The sequence below is a fragment of the Phasianus colchicus genome, chromosome 2 (assembly GCF_987193195.1).
Source record: "Phasianus colchicus chromosome 2, bPhaCol1.hap1.1, whole genome shotgun sequence".
Lineage (NCBI taxonomy): Eukaryota > Metazoa > Chordata > Aves > Galliformes > Phasianidae > Phasianus > Phasianus colchicus.
The window spans coordinates 4874766-4893361 of record NC_143437.1 but is presented as its reverse complement, the minus strand read 5'-3'; the positions used below and the strand labels follow the sequence as shown (position 1 = coordinate 4893361).

General features: G+C 42.6%; 1 protein-coding gene across 1 annotated transcript in view; it reads right to left on the bottom strand.

Annotated features, from left to right (window-relative positions):
- The window catches only part of XDH (xanthine dehydrogenase), a 60540-nt gene extending 43861 nt beyond the window's left edge, over positions 1 to 16679 (bottom strand). The window contains exon 1 of the mRNA XM_031603320.2: positions 16363 to 16679. The gene's annotated coding sequence lies outside the window, so the exon portion shown is untranslated. The remainder of the gene's footprint in view (positions 1 to 16362) is intronic.
- Between the last annotated feature and the right edge of the window lie 1917 nt (positions 16680 to 18596).

The following is an 18596-nucleotide window of genomic DNA, read 5'->3' as shown; positions in this document are numbered from 1 at the left end:
GAAGAGGAGCGTGCCTCTGCACCAGTGCCAGGAGCTCACAGCCTATGGGAATGCAGTGCAACCTGTAGGGAGAAGGCAGGAGCTGAGGGAAGATAAGAGTGCTCTCCCAACCTTTTCTTACTGGACACTGACCAAAAAAAACCAAAACACTTCCCTTTCTGTGTGCACAGCCATTCACCTGGCATTCACTGTGCAGTCTCTCCTGAGGGCACACGCCTATAGAGAAGCTCCTCAGACAGGACATGCCTCATTTTCACAAATAAGATGTGCAGTCTCTTGGTCCCAGCTTAAAACTACACCACAAAACTGCACAGTTCCAAAACCTTACAGAGATTTCCTAGCACGGTATTTAATCCTACCTGCTCCATTCTAATTTCAGCACCCTTGGTTGCCACCTTCAGCACAGCAGCCTTACTAGTTTAAATTGCTTCCTAGCTTAAAATTCCTGGGAGATAACTCCATCTTCCTGGCAGCAACATCTGGCCAATTCACAAGACAACAGAAGCTAATTAAATCACTATTTTCAGAGACAGACTTTCCTGCAGTGCTTTGGGAGCGTGTCAGAGCAAAGACAATATACAAATTACCTTTATCTCATGTATTCTATCGGTCTGTCCCCTGGGGAAAGCTATTTTACAGCAAGTGCCGGTCGTTGTCTGAGCACTTAAGACACTCACTTTGCCGAAAGCACAGCTCACAGCAAACCTGTGTTTGACACCGGTTACCTTGACCCATGCTTGCAGTGAACCTGTGCATAGCTGAAACAGTGCTGACACCTACTGCCCTGCACCGCCCAGAGCACAGTGAGGACATTGAAAACGTGGCACTTTCCTTCAGAATTCTTCTGTTGCTTTGTATCTGGGGGCAAATTTATAGGAGTAATACCCTCCCACAGCAAGCATGCATCCCAAAATTAGTCTGCATGAGCTTAACATATTTAAATAGTTCAGTAATATTTTAACTAACAATTATTATTCACAACCACAATCTTAAGGCAACTAGCCATTATGGCATTAACATCAAAATCTAACTTAGTTTCCTCATCTGTATTTTTCCACAATGCAAGATGTTGCTTTTAGATTTGAAGAACACTTGTAGCCATGTCATCTCCTGTCTGAGAAATCCCATCTGCAACGTTTCTGTCCAGTCATAGTGAATGCCTTTTAGCTAAACTGTCCCCCGCTCCTATACCAGTAAACAGCATCTTATGATGTAAGGTTTACTTCTGACCCCATTGATCTGCTGTATGCATAATAGAGACATGTATTTCTCTTGACGCACAGATTACTGAGTAGCTACATCTTCAGACATCACCTCACACGTCACTGATTGCAGAATACCAAATTCATCCACTCTCTCAAGCTCATTTTACAGACAGAGAACCAAAACACCTAGAACAGGTACTTTCCAGATCCTCTGAATTTAACACTGGAGCGCATCAACTCACGTTACTGAAATCTCTTCATCCCTTTTGAAAAACCCATTACAAATAACGCAGAATTGGTTAAATTCTAAAATTGGGAAAACAACCCTCAAACTTCCATAGTGTAAGAACATTTCCATTAGCATAGCAATCCCTTAGAGCCAGCTGAATACATAAAGCTTTCATCAACCAAACACACAACCCCATTGCAAAGCAGTACTTTGTTTTCGAGGCCAGGGAAAGGATAGCAGGTTTCCCATTGTAGCAATCACCCATTTGTCCATTCACAATTCAAAGTCAGGTTTGCTTTGGAAGCCCAGAATTCCCCCATCTCACTCACTTCTCAGAGAAGCTGCTCAGGGAGTTGTGGATGCATTATGACATTATCAGAAATAAAGGAGCTAGCTTTTCTCATTCTGACTGCTTAATCCTGCAGATCCGCTGTTGCAAACGTAGTAATCTGTTCTGTGAGTGATCTAATGCACAGCTCAATGAATATGACGAAACTTATGGAAACTCCATCCCTGCCTAAGGAGTTCACCACCAGAATTAAGTCAACACGTGAAAATACAGCAAACAGACATCAGAGGTAACGAAGGAAAAGGACTAAAACAGAAGCGAGGAGGTCAGCTGTTTTGTTTGCACGTTACTCTTGTGGGAAATGGGAGGAAAGTCAGTAGAGGCATTTGTGAGGAGATTTGGTAATGAAAAAAAGAAATTCCCAGGCCGGTGCTTTAGTGCAATACCCCATGTATATCACACACACAGGTATATGCTTCCTGAGCTAACAAGTTGCAACTTCTGGGCCACCATCTGGTAAAATAACAAACAGGTAGAAACATTGGGTCAGCTCCACTGGTGTGGATTTTTACAAGTGCAGCTTGCTTGTTCATTTCTGGTGAAAATGCACAACTAACGGTGGTGACTAGGTTGAAAAATAGTGTTTTGTAGCTGAGAGTTTTCTCTATCAGATCGTGTTATTGTGCTCTTTGTATCTGTCGTAGTTTCCGTGGAAATAAATAGGAGGCATTACTTTTGGAGCAGCCTACATACTGTATTATGTGAACTTACATTTATTATACTACCCTAAATTATCTGGCCATTCTCCACAAGTCCTCTGGCTGCCCTGTGTATCTCACTGCCAACCACTTTCAGCTTGTATCCCTGAGACAGCCTACACTTCTCTCGACTGAAAACAAACCCATTTTAATTCATTTGCCACTATGCAATAGTAACAAACAATATACACTGGGCAGGAAGGAAAAAGTCCCACTGCAAAACCACGGACTGTGTTGACACAAAAGAAAATGCTATGAACTGAACACAAGTCATTCAAGGTGAAAATTAGATATGTCATCAACGTGGGAGTAAAGCTGAAGAACTAGCCTTGGAAAGAACTAGTGCATTAAAGAAACATTATCTGCTTTCAAGATGAGCCTCGAACAGCCTACAAACTTGGTAATAGGATGTTACACACGTATTACGAGAGATGAAACTTCAATTATTATTATATGAGGCCTGCAATCTCTCTCCAAAAAAATCTGATGTTCTCAAGTCGTGTTCCAAATATTCCACAGCCTCAACCAGAACTAAGAAAAACCTTTTGTATCCCCAACACTATTTCATTAAGATAAGACAGGGAAGGGAGCTGACTGTACAAAAAGCCTGTAGTTATGTGCATCTTAAGCATGCCTACGGATCACAGAGCACTCAGTAAAGAAGCTCTTAATTACATGAATTACTTGATATATGTGATAAAAAGCACCTCATTTAAGATGCTGCTGTCAGTGACAGACTCTGTGCCCAGCTATAGACATCTGGAAGGCACTGAACAGAAGTCTCACATTCATCTAAATGGCTTCCAAACGAATTCTTGAAAACTGAAGGTAATTGGCTCTTCATTCATTAGTTTCAGGAGTATGAAGATATATTCCTTCCACTGTATTTCTTCCTGTTCTGCACTCTGAACTTAGAGATCCCACATCATTTACTATGACAGCCACTCGTATCACCTAACAACAAGTCTGAAGCAACTCTTACCCCCCTTTTGACCTGGCATCGTTACCCATTTTAAAAAGCACGTGGCATCCCACACTTGTTTTTCTTTTTTTAATACCTTGCATTGTTTTATATCTGAACTCAACAACTCCGTACGTTTTCACGAGCTGGCAGGAGGCTATTTCACAAAATTCAGGCAGGGGAAATAAGGTTATGAGAGATTTGCCAACAGCAAGTGAATGACAGGCCTGCTGCAATAAAACACCCAGCGTGACTAATGCTTTCCTCCAATGCAGATATGCCTGTGCTTTTAGCAGAATGCTGATGATGCATCCTGCATGTAAACGTGATTAACAGACTCGTTAATTGAGGCAGTAAATTGGGCTTTAACCACACGCAGCTTGGAAAAATACTTGAGAAAAACAATAACAAAAGATAGAGAACAAAGAGGTATATAAGAATTCTCAAAGGACTTTCCCCAGGACAAAGGAAACGTGCCCTAATTGTTAACAACATTGGGATTACACTAATTGATATCAGGCTGCTAGATGTTTTCTGCTTACTGCTATCTCTTCTGTCTCTGCTATTTGCAAGACAGGAGTGTTCCAACACACCTCTGTCTGGTTTCTGCTGATTCACAGCCATTCTTCAAAAATCCATCCAGGAGATAAACCAAACCTGGTCAAAGCTTCTAAAGTTTAAGTGACCAGAGGAAATTAGAACGAGTCAATCAGTCTAAAGACACTGAAAGATTTATACATTATTATATACAACGTATAAGACATTCTACATAAATATAAGCACAGAAGAGTTGGATGCAGAATTTCAAATCCATCTCTCTTTATTGTTATGGTGGTGCCAATCCTAAATTGGGTTCCATACATAAAAGCTCCAGCATTTCTATCCCATGAGAGTCATGGCACTGTCTTTGGTTTATTGCCATAATAAAATACTTGCAAAAAGAGAGATTTCTGCTTCCATACCACAAAGTTTGCAATATTAAAAAAAAATATAACAATAGGGTGAAATCACAGATTTTCAGTGGTCATCTCAAGTTTGTTCATTTTGCAACATCACATCCCATTTCACAGTTGTGAGTGACAAAAATTTTTAATTAGATCTCTTTCAGTGAATGTATTTATTGCACTTGCCAACTAATACTAACATACACTCATGTAATCCACATATTCCTGAAGTTGTTCCTTACTCACAGCCACTTTTACTGGGGCTGTGATTTACAAGGATGGGCCAAGAACAAGGCTCTGGTCTGGTGGTCTCTTTGCTGGTTCAGAACGCAGTGAGTCCCTGGCTGACACTCCTTCACCCTACAGGTGTTCTGCTAGAACGTGGTTCTTCCTCTAGTCTGTACCTGCTTTGTCTAGAGGGGACATGGGGGAGCAGTTGGATACACGATAATTATCATTTTAGAAACAGCCAAATGCAATGGTAGACAGATTTCCATAGAACCACAGAATAGAACGGTTTGGGTTAGAAGGGACCTTTAAGATCATCTAGTTCCAACCTCCCCATAGGCAGAGACACCTCCCACTAGACCAGGTTGCTCAGACCCCTATCCAGTCTTGGCCTTGAATGCCTCTGGGGACATCCACCACCTCTCTGGGCAACTTGTTCCAGGGTCTCACCAATCTCACGCTGAAGAATTTCTTCCCTGTATCTAGTCTAAATCTACACCCTTCCAGTTTAAAACCAATTTTCCTTTCACAGCACTCTCTTCAGAAAGCTACATTTTTCTTCAGAAAGAGGATTCATTTGCCATATTTGTCTTTCCTCTGAGATAGAGACTTTAACCAACTCGTCCTTCAAGCTCCCATTTAGATCCATCTATTGGAGTCGTACGTTGAGTAATCACTCCTATTTCATGGGAAGATTCAATATTTGGACTAAAAGGGCATCCAACTTTATCTAAGGTTTATCCACCTTTTAGAAGATTTTGATTGTATAGAGATAGTCTCTTAAAAGGCAAGCTTTGAGAAAAGAAATGGCCTTTTCACACATCACACTTCCATGGATAACAGAATACTAGGTTTTGAGTTTTTCCTTCTCTTACAGAAGAAATAATTGCAGTACAGCCAAATTAGACAACCTGGCAGGACAAACAGTGACGACACTAAGGGTGAAATTTCCAACAGAAAAACACTGAGCCCCATTCTCACCAGACTCAGTGGGAGATAAGTTAAACAAACACCACATGCTCTCTGGAAAACTCTGCCTGGTGGGAAACCACTCCCTGGTTTCACCAAGAGCCTGTTGGCTGAAACATAACCTGGACATAATTTCTTTGCAGTTCACAGCATGGATGCCCCAGCTAAAGGATGCAGTGTCAGAGAAAGACCGACAAAGGAGCAAAGGCACTGGGCTGTTTTTCCACCTGAAAGGCATGAGAGTAACGTTGGGTGAAAAACAACATGATGCTACCAATTTTCCTAGAAAGCCTTTGTTCTATTTTCCAGGATAAGAATGAAATATTGAGCATCTTATTCCACAATGGAACCCAGGGAGCAGGAAAGTTGAAAGCATTACCTGTTATCAAAATTGGCAGTTATCACATCTTGTTTAGGTAAAGATCTGTAGTGAATACAACCACTCAGCTCAAATAGCATTGCTGTCTCCTAAGACGTAAACTGAGCGGTTTAATTTATCATTACTTACACCTCTTCTTTGTATTTCAGAGAGGTGCTTTTTATACTAAAACCACTAATAAAAATCTGTGTAAATATAGAAATAAAAAGGAATCCCCTTCCTTCTGGGGCAAGGAGTTTACCACTCTTGATGTTGTCTTCGAATTTATGAGAGTGTTTTCTCTCATTTCAGATTTCTCAGGTTCCTCAACCCAAACTGCATTATGTCAACATTTCTTATAAGAAAACCCTGGTTGTCCCTGACCTCCTACCCACACTGACGTCATTGGAACTCGAATGCAGAACGATGACACAACGTTCAGGGTAAATGAAAGCAAAAAGTGAGGGGAAAAAAAAAAAAACAAGATTCCACGTTCAGGGTCTGCTGATCAATGGAAGCCTGACTCAGCAGCACAAAAAGCATATCCCGATTGGAGGAGGAGAGGGAGCGGATCCCAGAGCCGGGCAGACACAGAGGTCAGCAGCAGGGCTGGGAGCACCTGGGCCACGTGCCTGGTGAGGGCATGGCCAGGGGGAGCCAGCAGGCTGCTCTCCTTACCTGCCCTGCTCTGCTGCCCCACAGCAAGACCCCAGCCGTGAGATAGGGCTGGCTGCCTGCTGATGGCAGCGCCACTGCACCAAAGCTTTTGGAGATGAGTCTAAGTGCAGGCTTGACATTATACCCAGGCCTGAGAGCTGTGGTGCCCCATCCCTGGAGGTGCCCAAGGCCAGGTTGGATGAGACCTGTGCAGCCTGAGCTGGTGGGGGGCAGCCAGCCCGTGGCAGGGGCCTTTGGGGTCCCTTCCAACCCAACCATTCTGCGATTTATGAAGTTCTCTCTCATACAGGACCAAGGAACAAATAAATCACATATCCTGCTGCCTGTTTAAACAGTGTAGCTGAGCTATAATACATGCTATGCATAAACTATGTACAAAAAACCTTGAGCACGACATGATCTCCCTGCTCTTCTTTCTGTTTCAGGCATGCCACCTAGCAGCTATGCATTACAGCCCGAGACAGTGAGGGATGTGGTTAGTGGGCACAGTGGTGATGGGTTGATGATTGGACTAGATGATCTTCAAGGTCCTTCCCAGCCTTAATAACTACACAGTCTCTTCACTGGGTACCCTTGGAACACCTTGTGGAAGGTCCATGAGATGTGTGCAGATCGTGTAAACACCAGAAAAAAGGGGGAAAAATAAGTAGAGAAGTGATTATAAGAAAAGTTGCTTGAGGGGACAAATGGGAATATGATATTTGTTTTCCTAGGAGGAAAACACACATCTAAATTGTGGCACCTCTCTCCGTTAGACTCTTCTGGCCCTCCCCTGACTGAGGAGTTGCAGTAGGATGGCTTCCTGTCAGGTTCAACTCCTCCTGCATTGCATAGGGCACTTCAACAGCTACTCCAGTAAACTACAAATAATTAACTTAATCCACACTGTGCAAGCAACAGGGCAAAGGATTACAAAATCCATTTATGCAACTGAGATGCATTACACAGACATTCAGGACACAATTCAGCAGCCTGAATGCCCTTTCTTTTTCCAGTTTTTATACTGAAGGTGGAAAGCACTGAGAAACATAGATGTAGCATAATATCTGACTTAAAGAATAAAAAATAAAACATCTTAAAAATCACTCATTCAGATTTGAACATAAAGCATCACTAATGCTGAACTTCAGCAACAACAACAAAAACACCCACACAATGAAATGGGTTCTTTGCTCTATTCGTTCCACTGCAAAAGCTGAAAAGGATATGAAATCTGGCAATAGAGATAAACCAGGAAAAGTAATGCACATAACTTTTAGGGTTTTTTTTTTCCTCCCCTTTCAATTTATGATCTAGCAAGATAATTTTCTTGTACACTTTTCATTCTAAAAAGTCTCTGGAAACCCTTCCTTCCTGCTGCTTGTTCTAGATGTATTGACAGTACATGCAAAGCCTCCACAAACGTTGTCCACAATGCAAACAATTGTTTCCACATAATTGGGACTGACTCATCACAGTAATGTATACTACTCAATCATTTAAATACTATTATGTAACTGACAGCATTCATTTCCTTGACTGCAGGAGAAACTCCTGCCACTGTTACTTGGTGAGACTTCATAACCTTCTTCACTGCCTTCCAGTTGAAAAATATCAAATTCAGCATTTTTGTTCTAGTGTTTCCGTATGAAGGATGTCTCAAGAGCATCACAGTTATTAAATTGCTGATCTGTTCAACCCACATCTCACATAACATGTTCAATAAGCATCTTTGATTTAGAAGAGGGAGTCATTAGAATGAAGAGCTGACACTTGGTTGCTGAGTTACAGCAATGCATTGAAACTCACTTTCCTCAAGGGAAAGAAGTTACTCCAGACATCACCACCACTGATGTTTAATAGGACTAAACGCATACTTAGAAAAACCCAGGCAGGCAACTTTCTACATTCTCTGAGTAGAGCTACCAAATGAGTTATAATGTAAAAGACATCTAGAAATTTCTTCCACTAAGAAGCTAAAAACACATTTAATGGCCTATTTTGTATTTGTAATTTTGGAAATGTTGATCTGCCAGAGGAATAGACTGGATCGATGGGTCAAGGTAAACTGTATGAGTTTCAATAGAGCCAAGTGTCGAGTCCTGCATTTTGGTCACAACAATCCCAGGCTGCCCTACAGGCTTGGGGACGAGTGGCTGGAAAGCTGTCTGAAAGGGACCTTGGTGTACTGATGGACAGTTGGCTGAATATGAGCCAGCAGCGTGCCCAGGTAGCCAAGAAGGCTAATGGCATCCTGGCTTGGATCCAGAACGATGTGGTGAGTAGAACTAGGGAAGTCATCCTGCCCTGTACTCAGCACTGGTGAGGCCTCACCTTGAGTACTGTGTTCTTTTTTGGGCACCTCAATACAGAAAGGACATGGAGGTGATGGAGCAGGTCTACGGAAGGGCAACAAGGCTTGTGAACAGCTTGGAGAATACGGCCTACAAGGAGAGACTGAAGGAACTGGGGCTCTTTAGTCTGGGGAAAAGGAGGCTGAGGGGAGACCTTATTGCTCTCTTCAAATACCTGAAAGCTGACTGGAGCAAGAGCAGGGCTGGTCTCTTCTCACTGGTGACAGGATGAGAGAAATGGCCTCAAGTTGCACCAGAAGAGGTTTAGGCTGGCTATCAGGAAAAACTTCTTTACCAGAAGGGTGATTAAGCACTGCAATAGGCTGCCCAGGGAGGTGGTTGAGTCACCATCCCTGGATGCGTTTAAAATCCATTTGGACGTGGTGCTCAGGGACATGATTTAGCAGAGGGTTGATAGAGTTAGGGTAGTACGATTAGGTTGTGGTTGGACTTGATGAGGTCTTTTCCAACCTGTGAAATTCTATGATTTCAAGAGTCTTCTGCAGCCTCTTGGGTAGCACAGCCTTGAGCCTGGGCAGAACAATTCCACAAAAAGGAACCTGAGCCCACAGGGCTCTTGGAGCCAGGCAGTCCCACGCAGTGCTGAGGTCAATGTACCCAGTCTGAACAGGGCACTGACCGGCTGTGCAGGTATGTCCACAGACTGAGGCCAACAGAGGTCACAGCATTCACACACACACCTCATCTATGGCTACGGCCAGGCCGTTGGAGCTTCCCACCCAGCTCCATAGAATTTGTATACAAGAAGAGAAAGACAGAGGGTACAGAGATCCTACTGCTGTCTTCTGGTCCCTCATTGCCCTCAGCTTCCTTACTGTTCTGGCACGTTTGTCTTAAGACCGTGACTTTTAACCTTCCCAGCAGTCTTTACCATGAGAATTTGTTTTCTCCATCTTTGATTAATCAATAACAGTGACTTCAGAAGTTCCACCCAATTTCCAAACAGAAAAGCCATTAAAACATACCAACAGAGATTTCCTCGGATAAAGTTCTTGGATGGATCCCATTGCAATATTTGTTTTTCGTTTTTTTTTGTGTGTGTGTGTGTGTGTGTGTGTGTGTCTACCCACTGTTCATTGTCAATTCCTGAAAATCCAGGTTGATACAGGACACACCACTCAGTTCTACACAGAATCATAGAACGACCTGGGTTGAAAAGGCCCACAATGCTCATCCAGTTCCAACCCCTGCTATGTGCAGGGTCACCAACCAGCAGACCAGGCTGCCCAGAGCCACATCCAGCCTGGCCTTGAATGCCTCCAGGGATGGGGCATCCACAGCCTCCTTGGGCAACCTGTTCCAGTGCCTCATCACCCTCTGAGTGGCAAGCAGCCAGTGCTAGAGCCAAGCCATCCCTGCTATTAGCTTGCAGAATCACTCCTCAGTAGATGAAGGCTGCCTGAAGCTCTGAGCATGCTGTAGGAAGGAGGCTGATCACCCTTCTCACCCAAATTGTTTCTCTGGAAAAGTGATGACATTTCTTTCCTTTACACTCATCTCATGTTCCGTTGCCTACTTCTGTTCTGCAGCTTACTGTAAAACCTGCCTAGACAGGCTAAGAACACATTGCAAGCACATACATCTCAGGCATTCAGGTCTGCTGTGTTTGAAGTATATGCTGTTTTAAAAAATAAGAAAAGCAAGATCAGCTACAGGAGTACTGATCAGAACATTGAAAGTACCGACAAATGCATCTCTACGTGAGAAATTAGATATCTACATTTAATATCGTATCTATTGATCCTGTTGTTTCCTCTCTCTCGTCTGTACACCACTGAGCTCTGTTTGCTAAATGTTTCATAGTTCCATTCACTGAAATTATGTTCCATTCTTCCACTGTCCAGTGGTTCCTCCCCCATGGAGGAAATCAAGTCTAAATTTCACAATCCATAACAGTTCCACCCCCTTTTTGAAACAAGGTGCTCCAAACACACAAACAGGATTTTGACAGATTCTGCACTTTTTTCACCCAGCTATATCTTTCAGTCCCAGTAATTTGCTTTGATTTTCTTAAATCCAAGAAGGCATAACCAGCCTCTTCTGTTTGGTGTGAAGTGGTACCTTGGGTAGTACCTCTTATCCATCGTCCTTCAATAAACATATCAGAGCAACACTCCCAGCAAGTTGGGTACAGGATGAGAATCGATGTGGGTAGCTCCAGAAAGACAGAAGTAGAAATAACACAGATGGCAGAGTGCTTTCCTCCCCTCCTTGAGAGGTAAATAATAGCCATCTGCCTCCATATATCACACCAGTTAAAATAGCAGAGTGAGAGCACAAAGAGGCTAATAATCTCTTGCTTGATCTCCTGGACATCTCTTAGTGCCCTACTTCTGAGACTTCCAGTCTGTCATACCTACTGGAGCTCCTTCAAAGCTCCGGTCCCGTTGAGCAGTAAGGCAGCAGCTAGAGAAAGGCAGTGATTCTGTTTGAAACATTTAAGTCGTTCCAGAACAACAGGATAGCAGGTGGGGGCATAACCTGCCACATTGCTTGGTCAGTAGTACTCCCATAGAGACTGGTCATTATTGTTACAAAATACTTAGGTACAACCTAAAGAACAACCAGCTAACTAGTCATTACAGTACCAAATATTGGCTGAATTCTGAATTACAAGCTGTGCCCAACTCACAGCAAGCCCTCCACAGCTATCTACACTCAGACATGAACTGTGAAGCCACACACAGCATTCAACACATGCTATAGACTTCAAAGAGTACACCAGAAACACAGCAAACATACCTGCTCTGACTCGTTCACGTTACAGGAAGCCTCAATGACATACTGTCATTCTGGAAAGTTTATAGAGGTGTTTTTAATTACTGTGGTACTGTTCATAAGTTGGCAAAGCAAAGATGTTCCACTAACATCATCCTGCTGCAGCCACATAGTGACACTCTGCAGTTAATAGGACGTGACAGGTAGACTTCTAAAACCCTCTGACTGGAACCTGATCTACTTACTAGGTATGACACAAATAAATAGAAGTTAAATCACAGATGAAGGAGAGTACATCCCATTTGTCCTTAGGCAAAAATGTCAATGTTTTCGTAAGAAAAAAAATTAAGCTTTTAAGGCTGATTTGATTGGCCCTATGTTTTAACAACTTGAACAGGTACATTCTTTCCTTCCTGCACCTTGCTAACACTGGGCAAAGTACTATTATTCTTTTATGCAATAACTTCATGCTGCAATGCCACCAAGAACTAAAAATCACCTAATAAACATTAATTAACAATGACACTACAAAGTGTTGTGCCAATATCTGTCACGTTACAGCTGTGAAAAGATGAGACATTAATAGGGACTCTTTGATCATACAGTGAATCAGCAGTAGGAAGGGAAGAGACAATAAATGCTCATTCCTGTTTTCACATTACCTGGGCACCTGTTTACTTTGTTTATTGATTTGGTGTGGGGTTTTTGTTTTTTTGGGGTTTTTTTTTTTTTTGCTAAACCTTCCACTAATTCTACTACTTTAAAACAGGGCTTCAAATTAATTAGTTGAAATGTGTGTCTGTATACGCAAAGATATTGCAATAGTCTGGTGGCCTTCACAAAAGGACACAAAACCAAAAGTTATGCAGATTGCTCCAGGGAATAGCAGTTGTGCAAGCTTTGCAGCCCCTCATTGGTGGTTTCAGCCTGCCAGTTTGTTTGCATAACAGCTGGAAGGTGGTGCTGATTAAAATTTCTCTTGCAGTTTGATAGGCCAGTGCTAACTTGCCTCTGGTTCAAAGCCAAAATACAGAATAAGATGGAAACTAAAGCTTTGTAGAATCAGTATCTTGTGCTTAATTATGCTTTGTTGCTTCTCTTTAACTGAGGTAACTATTTCACATACCACAAATCCCTTTAAGGTAAGCCCTTACCAAAGGCTATACTGACTCTGCTACAGTAAAATTGCATTTTTTTTCCTCCAGTCTTCAGCAATTCTACCTCAACGTTTATTCCTTTGAATAGAACATATATCCAGCATAAATTTGTCTCTCTGGACCATGAGGTGCTGCTTGCACTAATGATTTAAGTCAGATAACAATCTGGGAATGTTTGCAGATGGCTGAGATATGAGTACTGGTTCTTCCTACCCCATCTAGACTAATACCCGTGGTTACCAGTGATGGAGTTTTTATGTATATCTAACTTCAGCACTGATAAGATCAACAAGGTCATAATACAAGACGAGATCTGGATGTTGAAGTTTTAGCACAGTATCTCAGACGTTTCACATAAAGCTTTATGCTGCTGGTTGGACAACCGACTTTAGCCACAATTAGACTCAAGATTCACTCTCTGTATGGCTGTAACAAGTTATTCACACAGGAGCTCTCCAGTCCCAGTAAGGGTATAGTGAATAAGGCACTGGCACCCATTCTGGAATAGCACTGTGAAAATTTATGCCTAGAAGCACAGTCTACAGATGATGATTGATTCCGTAGTAAAAATGAAGGCAATTACAAGTACCATCAAGACAATAATCATGATTTTACAGGTAACAGCATCTGGTCTTTATCTCCATATCAGATACTGAAAAAAAAACTATAAAAAGTAGCTTACAAACACTTGGTGGGATCGAAGTAAACTGAAGCCTTTCAAACTAGTTCTGCTTTTTCCCCCCACTTAATTAATGAAGCATAATGAGATTTACTTTACTGTAATCCTAAAAGATCTTGTGGTATACAAATCCATCAGTTGCAACAAATAATTGTTGATGCTAATGCTTTAATAGGTTATCTGAAAGCACTCTTTACTACCTGATCAATTTCCACTTGTGTTTAACCAGAGCAAAAACAAGGAACTCCCACAGCCTGCAGTTGACTGGCACACACCTCAGACAGCCTAACGTCATCACTACAAGGCCATCTTTACAGCTGTGTGTATGCCTTCCCACTGCAATCACAGTCGAGCAAACATTGACTAAAGTAACCTCTTGTTTTGAGCTGAGTATTTGAAGAATGATCATAACCTTGATCCATTCTTGTGTGGCAGATGTCTAGATGACCTATCAGCTACAGCTTGCAACATCTTTTTCGGCCTTTTCTCTACGTAGGGTGAATGGTGCAATCCTGCCCTGAGCCAATACACTTCCAAACATTCACTAACGTATTTTACTGCTCCCAGTTCCCTCAGCAGATGACATGTTTAAGAGATATTCTGTGAATCGTGCCATTAATCCTCCTGACAAACAGCAGAGAGAAAATGACAAAACTGAAGGCTTTTTTCAGAGCGCTCCCAAAAGCCAAGGTCATGTCCAAGCATAATGAGAGCCTACAAAGAGTGCTCTGATCAAATATACTGACCTTACCTACAGTTCAAGCAGCCACAGCTGCCCCAGCCTTCAGGAAAAGGTTTGTTATGAACAGTGCTATCATCTAGGCTCTCCCTTGTTTACTACTCCTTACAACAGCATTAGTGTAACCACATCTGAGAAAAGCGTGTATGCTTTTCCTTTTTTGCAAAGCATTACATATGTTCTTGTGTCAGGGATGGAGAAGGGAGGCAAGGGAGAAAAAGCCACAACATCTTCATAAAGAGGGTGAAGCTGATACCAAATATCTTCCTTACTCAGGTCGCCTTTGATTGTTTTGTGAAGAAAACACGAACATGCAGAGCTTAAGCTCTTCTAGTCACACCTACATTTTCCTGGACTCGTATCTCTATTGCTAACACCCCCTGCCATATGGTTCTTTGCCATCTTAGCCTTCTAAAGGCAGTGTCTGCCATAGCACTGGAGGGCTTAGAAGCAGTATGCACAAGCATACACCCTGGCTGCACACACATGCACTACTTCCCATGCCATTTTATCTCCCATCTCCAGAGAGGGATAGCTTTTGCAACATCTCATTTTTATCCCAATCTTTGTTTCTGCTTTTATTTTTGCAACATGAAAACGTGCACAATGTACCTGTTTCTGGCACATATTTTCCTTTTGGTCCTCTAACACAAGGAAAGAACTTACCCGCAAGCTGTCACCCAAGCAGAAGAGAGGGGGTTTTGTTTGGTTGTTGGTTTTGTTTTAACTTAGAAGATTCTTTCATGCAGTTTCCTGCCTTCAAGGTCATGAGAAGGTAGCGTTTTTCATGCCAAAGTTGATGATTCTGTTGTACTACTTCTGCTTTAGTTGAAGACAAAGGGTCTTTTGGACTTCACTTAATCAGAAGATAGGATTATTTCTTATAATGTTATCTGATTATTTATAATACCCTAGAGAAACCAACATCTTGTTGGTTTCCCATGTTAAGCAAAGTGGCAATTTTAACAAAATCCAGCCTGAACAAAGGAAACATGTTAACTATGTTTTACCATTCAAAACCAGGCAGCAACGATTTCTCAGTGCACTGAAGTCGATCAGTGGTATCTCTACCAGTGGGAAACACTTGGCTCACTTGCTTACAATCCCTTCAGATGCTAAAAGAGACACAAGTCTAGGCCTGTGTTTACACCTCAGAGTCCCTACCCTGAAGTAAGGTTATCCAAAAACCTACAGACAATCTGGAAGTATGATTTGATTTTGATTATCTTCTCCCACTACAGCAAACTTTCCCATTCTCCCAAGTCTGGGCAGGAACATAACTACAGGAGCTCAGGAGGGCTGAAACAAGCAAAGAAAGATGAAGCTGAGTATAACGCAGGGCATTGGAGATACCCAACATGGAAAAAACAAAGTTATAGATGAGACATCCTATCCACTCACAGGATACTCAGAAAAACGAGCAACAGAAAGGACAGACACCTCACAGTTGACTAGATGAAAAGGATGTTCCAGAGTAACCTATGCTTATTTAACATGATATAACACAAGCTCCTGAGAGGAGATGTGATACAAAAATAAGCAACCACCTTCAGTTCATGAGCTGGCAGCCAGCTTGAGCACATATGTTACTGAGTAAGTCGTGTAATAAGAAGCAAACAATGAGTGACTCCATGCCTGCTTCTTCAACTGTATAGAAGGCCTGGCACTCAGCTCCAGGTTTGCTTGCTTTGCAAGTTACTGCCTGGCACCAGCTCTGCAAACCTCAGCTCAAAGCACTCCTTGGCTTGAGAACAGCAGACGCAAACCCAACCCTTGTTGTAGGACAACAACTTGGGTATCATTTTGAAGGAAAAAAAACCAGACTAGGCAAGGCAGGAGGAGGTACCATGAGACAAATCTATGAAGTTTATGACAAATATAATAATAGTTATTGTACATGCAAAAAGCAGACTGCAACAGCACATAAATAAACCTCAACAATAAAATCCAGGAAATGAGTAAGTCAGAAATTTTGTTTTAAATCATTTCAAAAGCAGCAGGTTTGTATCTTGAACACTCGTAAAACAACATAGACACAATTAATGTGATTAGCAGGAAAAACAAGATTGCAGAAGAAAAAGCAAGTACACACATACCAAACTGGAGGCAGCAACCACACGTTCAAGTCCTTAGTACAGATAGCCACAGATCTCAGCTCTACTGACAGGGGTAGAAAATACACTGCCTAAAGTGCTGCTGGATGGCCTGCACCTGCCCTACAACACGTTGGTCCAACCTGACCCTACAGGGACAGGTTCTAATCGAGGTAACTCAATTTCTCCCACTCAGATGAGGCAGCACCCTACATCTCCACGCTCCCCACTCAGAGGGACTACAGCTTTTTCCCACCAAAACACTGACAGACCTGAGTGAGCCACTTGCTTGTCCCCAGCCTGTCCCTACCAGGCTGCTTCACTGCTTCCTTCCTACCACAGCTCCTCCAGCAGCACTGAAACCCCCCCCCCCCCCCCCCCATCACTCCCTTTAAACCTGTTATCTACAGTTCTTATCCAAATACAGGTGACTTCAATTTGTTACTAAAACAGCACACCTGCAGCAGGACCCCATGTGCCCAGAGTACAGAGAAAAGCCTCACTTAGCCTCTCTGAATCTCATTATACTTCTCTGGAGATCATTGAGTCCAACCCCCTGCTAACGCAGTTCCCTACAGCAGGTTGCACAGGTGGGCATCCAGGTGGGTCTTCAGTATCTCCAGAGAAGGAGACCACCACCTCTCTGGGCAACCCAGTTAGCAGGAGGATCTCTGATCCTGCCCTAGCTTCTCTTTAGATTGAAAGGAACAAACATTTCTACTAAGATGGGTTAAAACATCCATCATGAATGCTGGATTGGAAGGCAGAAGGATGGCTGTGTCTGAAAGAATCTGGATGGTGTGTAAAGGACCTTCCAGAAATGAAGGATAGAAGAAAGAAGACAGGGAGATACAGAGAAGAAAAAGAATGAATGGAAGGTTTCCTTGTTCTAATTTTCTCACGTTCTCACGTTGCACAGCCTACAATATACAGAAGAGAGCATGATTCACACAGAGGCAGGTGTGCTGTAGAGAATGCACAGACATTAAGCACAGATTATCACATAAACTTCCAAGATACACTGAGTTCTGATGTACGCCTTAGTGGAAGAACAAACTTCTACCACAGAAATCTATCAGTCCTCTATTTCTCCTTATGACAAATCACATTGCTATGCCTTGCATTTGAACACACAGGCTTCCAGTAAGTTATTTACTCCTCTCCACGTGACATCTTCATTAATTTGCCCTGGAACCACTCACCCGACCCTACAAGTCTCTGGATTTATACCACACTCCCATTATAAACTGGGTGAGCAGCTTTATGTGAAGGGCAGCAATTGAAAAGAGCCACCACCACCATCACAGAGTTCATTAACACACGTTACAGAAGGAAGGCAATGTGTTTCAACTGTTACTTGTATGTTGCATCACTGCAATGCGTGATTCACATCACGGTAGTAGCATTAATTTCCAGTAAGTCATAAGCTGCTCTGTGCTATAAAATACCATAGTCCCACTCTTAGATGCCTGAAATTCAAGCAGTGAGGCAGAAAAGAGGTGTGGAAATTAAACTAGTAACTGTTAATCAGTTTATTAAATAATTTTCCCAAGGTTGCTCAAGGCAAACCAAAGCAGGAAACCCAGCTCTTCTGGCTCTTCCTCTAGCTGTTAAGCACAGCATCCTCTCTCCCTTGTCTCCCAGGCAGTGTATCTGACACGCTTTTTGCTTCCTGCCTTCCTCCTCCTTCACGTTTACCACTTACTTCATTTTCTAAGTGCAGTTTATCTCCAAGCCCGTGCCACGTTTGGCACACACTGCCTGCACCTATCCATTTTAGCTATCCATCATCTGCGGGTCTGTTTTCTGTACGCCTCCTTGCCACGCTCTCCCCCTGGTGCTCCTGCCTTGCTCCTGCAGGCTGCCATCCCGTTCACACACAGGGCCTGGGATGCTGAGAGAAGGATGGATGACTGGTGATCTCTCAAATGCCACCATAAGTAAATAAAGGAATAAGAGCCTACTTCTTCCTATTTCTCAAATACAATCGTTAGATAGACCCTTCTGAGTAACAGGGCAGTTTCTCCCTGTCAAACTCATGGAAATTCCATTGGGATTTGGGGTTCTTCCCTCGGACACCAGCCCAGAGGACAGTATAGTTCAGATTGTCGTGCAGCTCTGGGATTAGATTCCTTTTTACTTTAATTCTCTCCTTTGCTGCACTCAGAGACATAACTTTTAGGTCTATTTTCTGCGTTATTTGTGCCATTTCAGTCTCTCTCAATACACGTGCATGG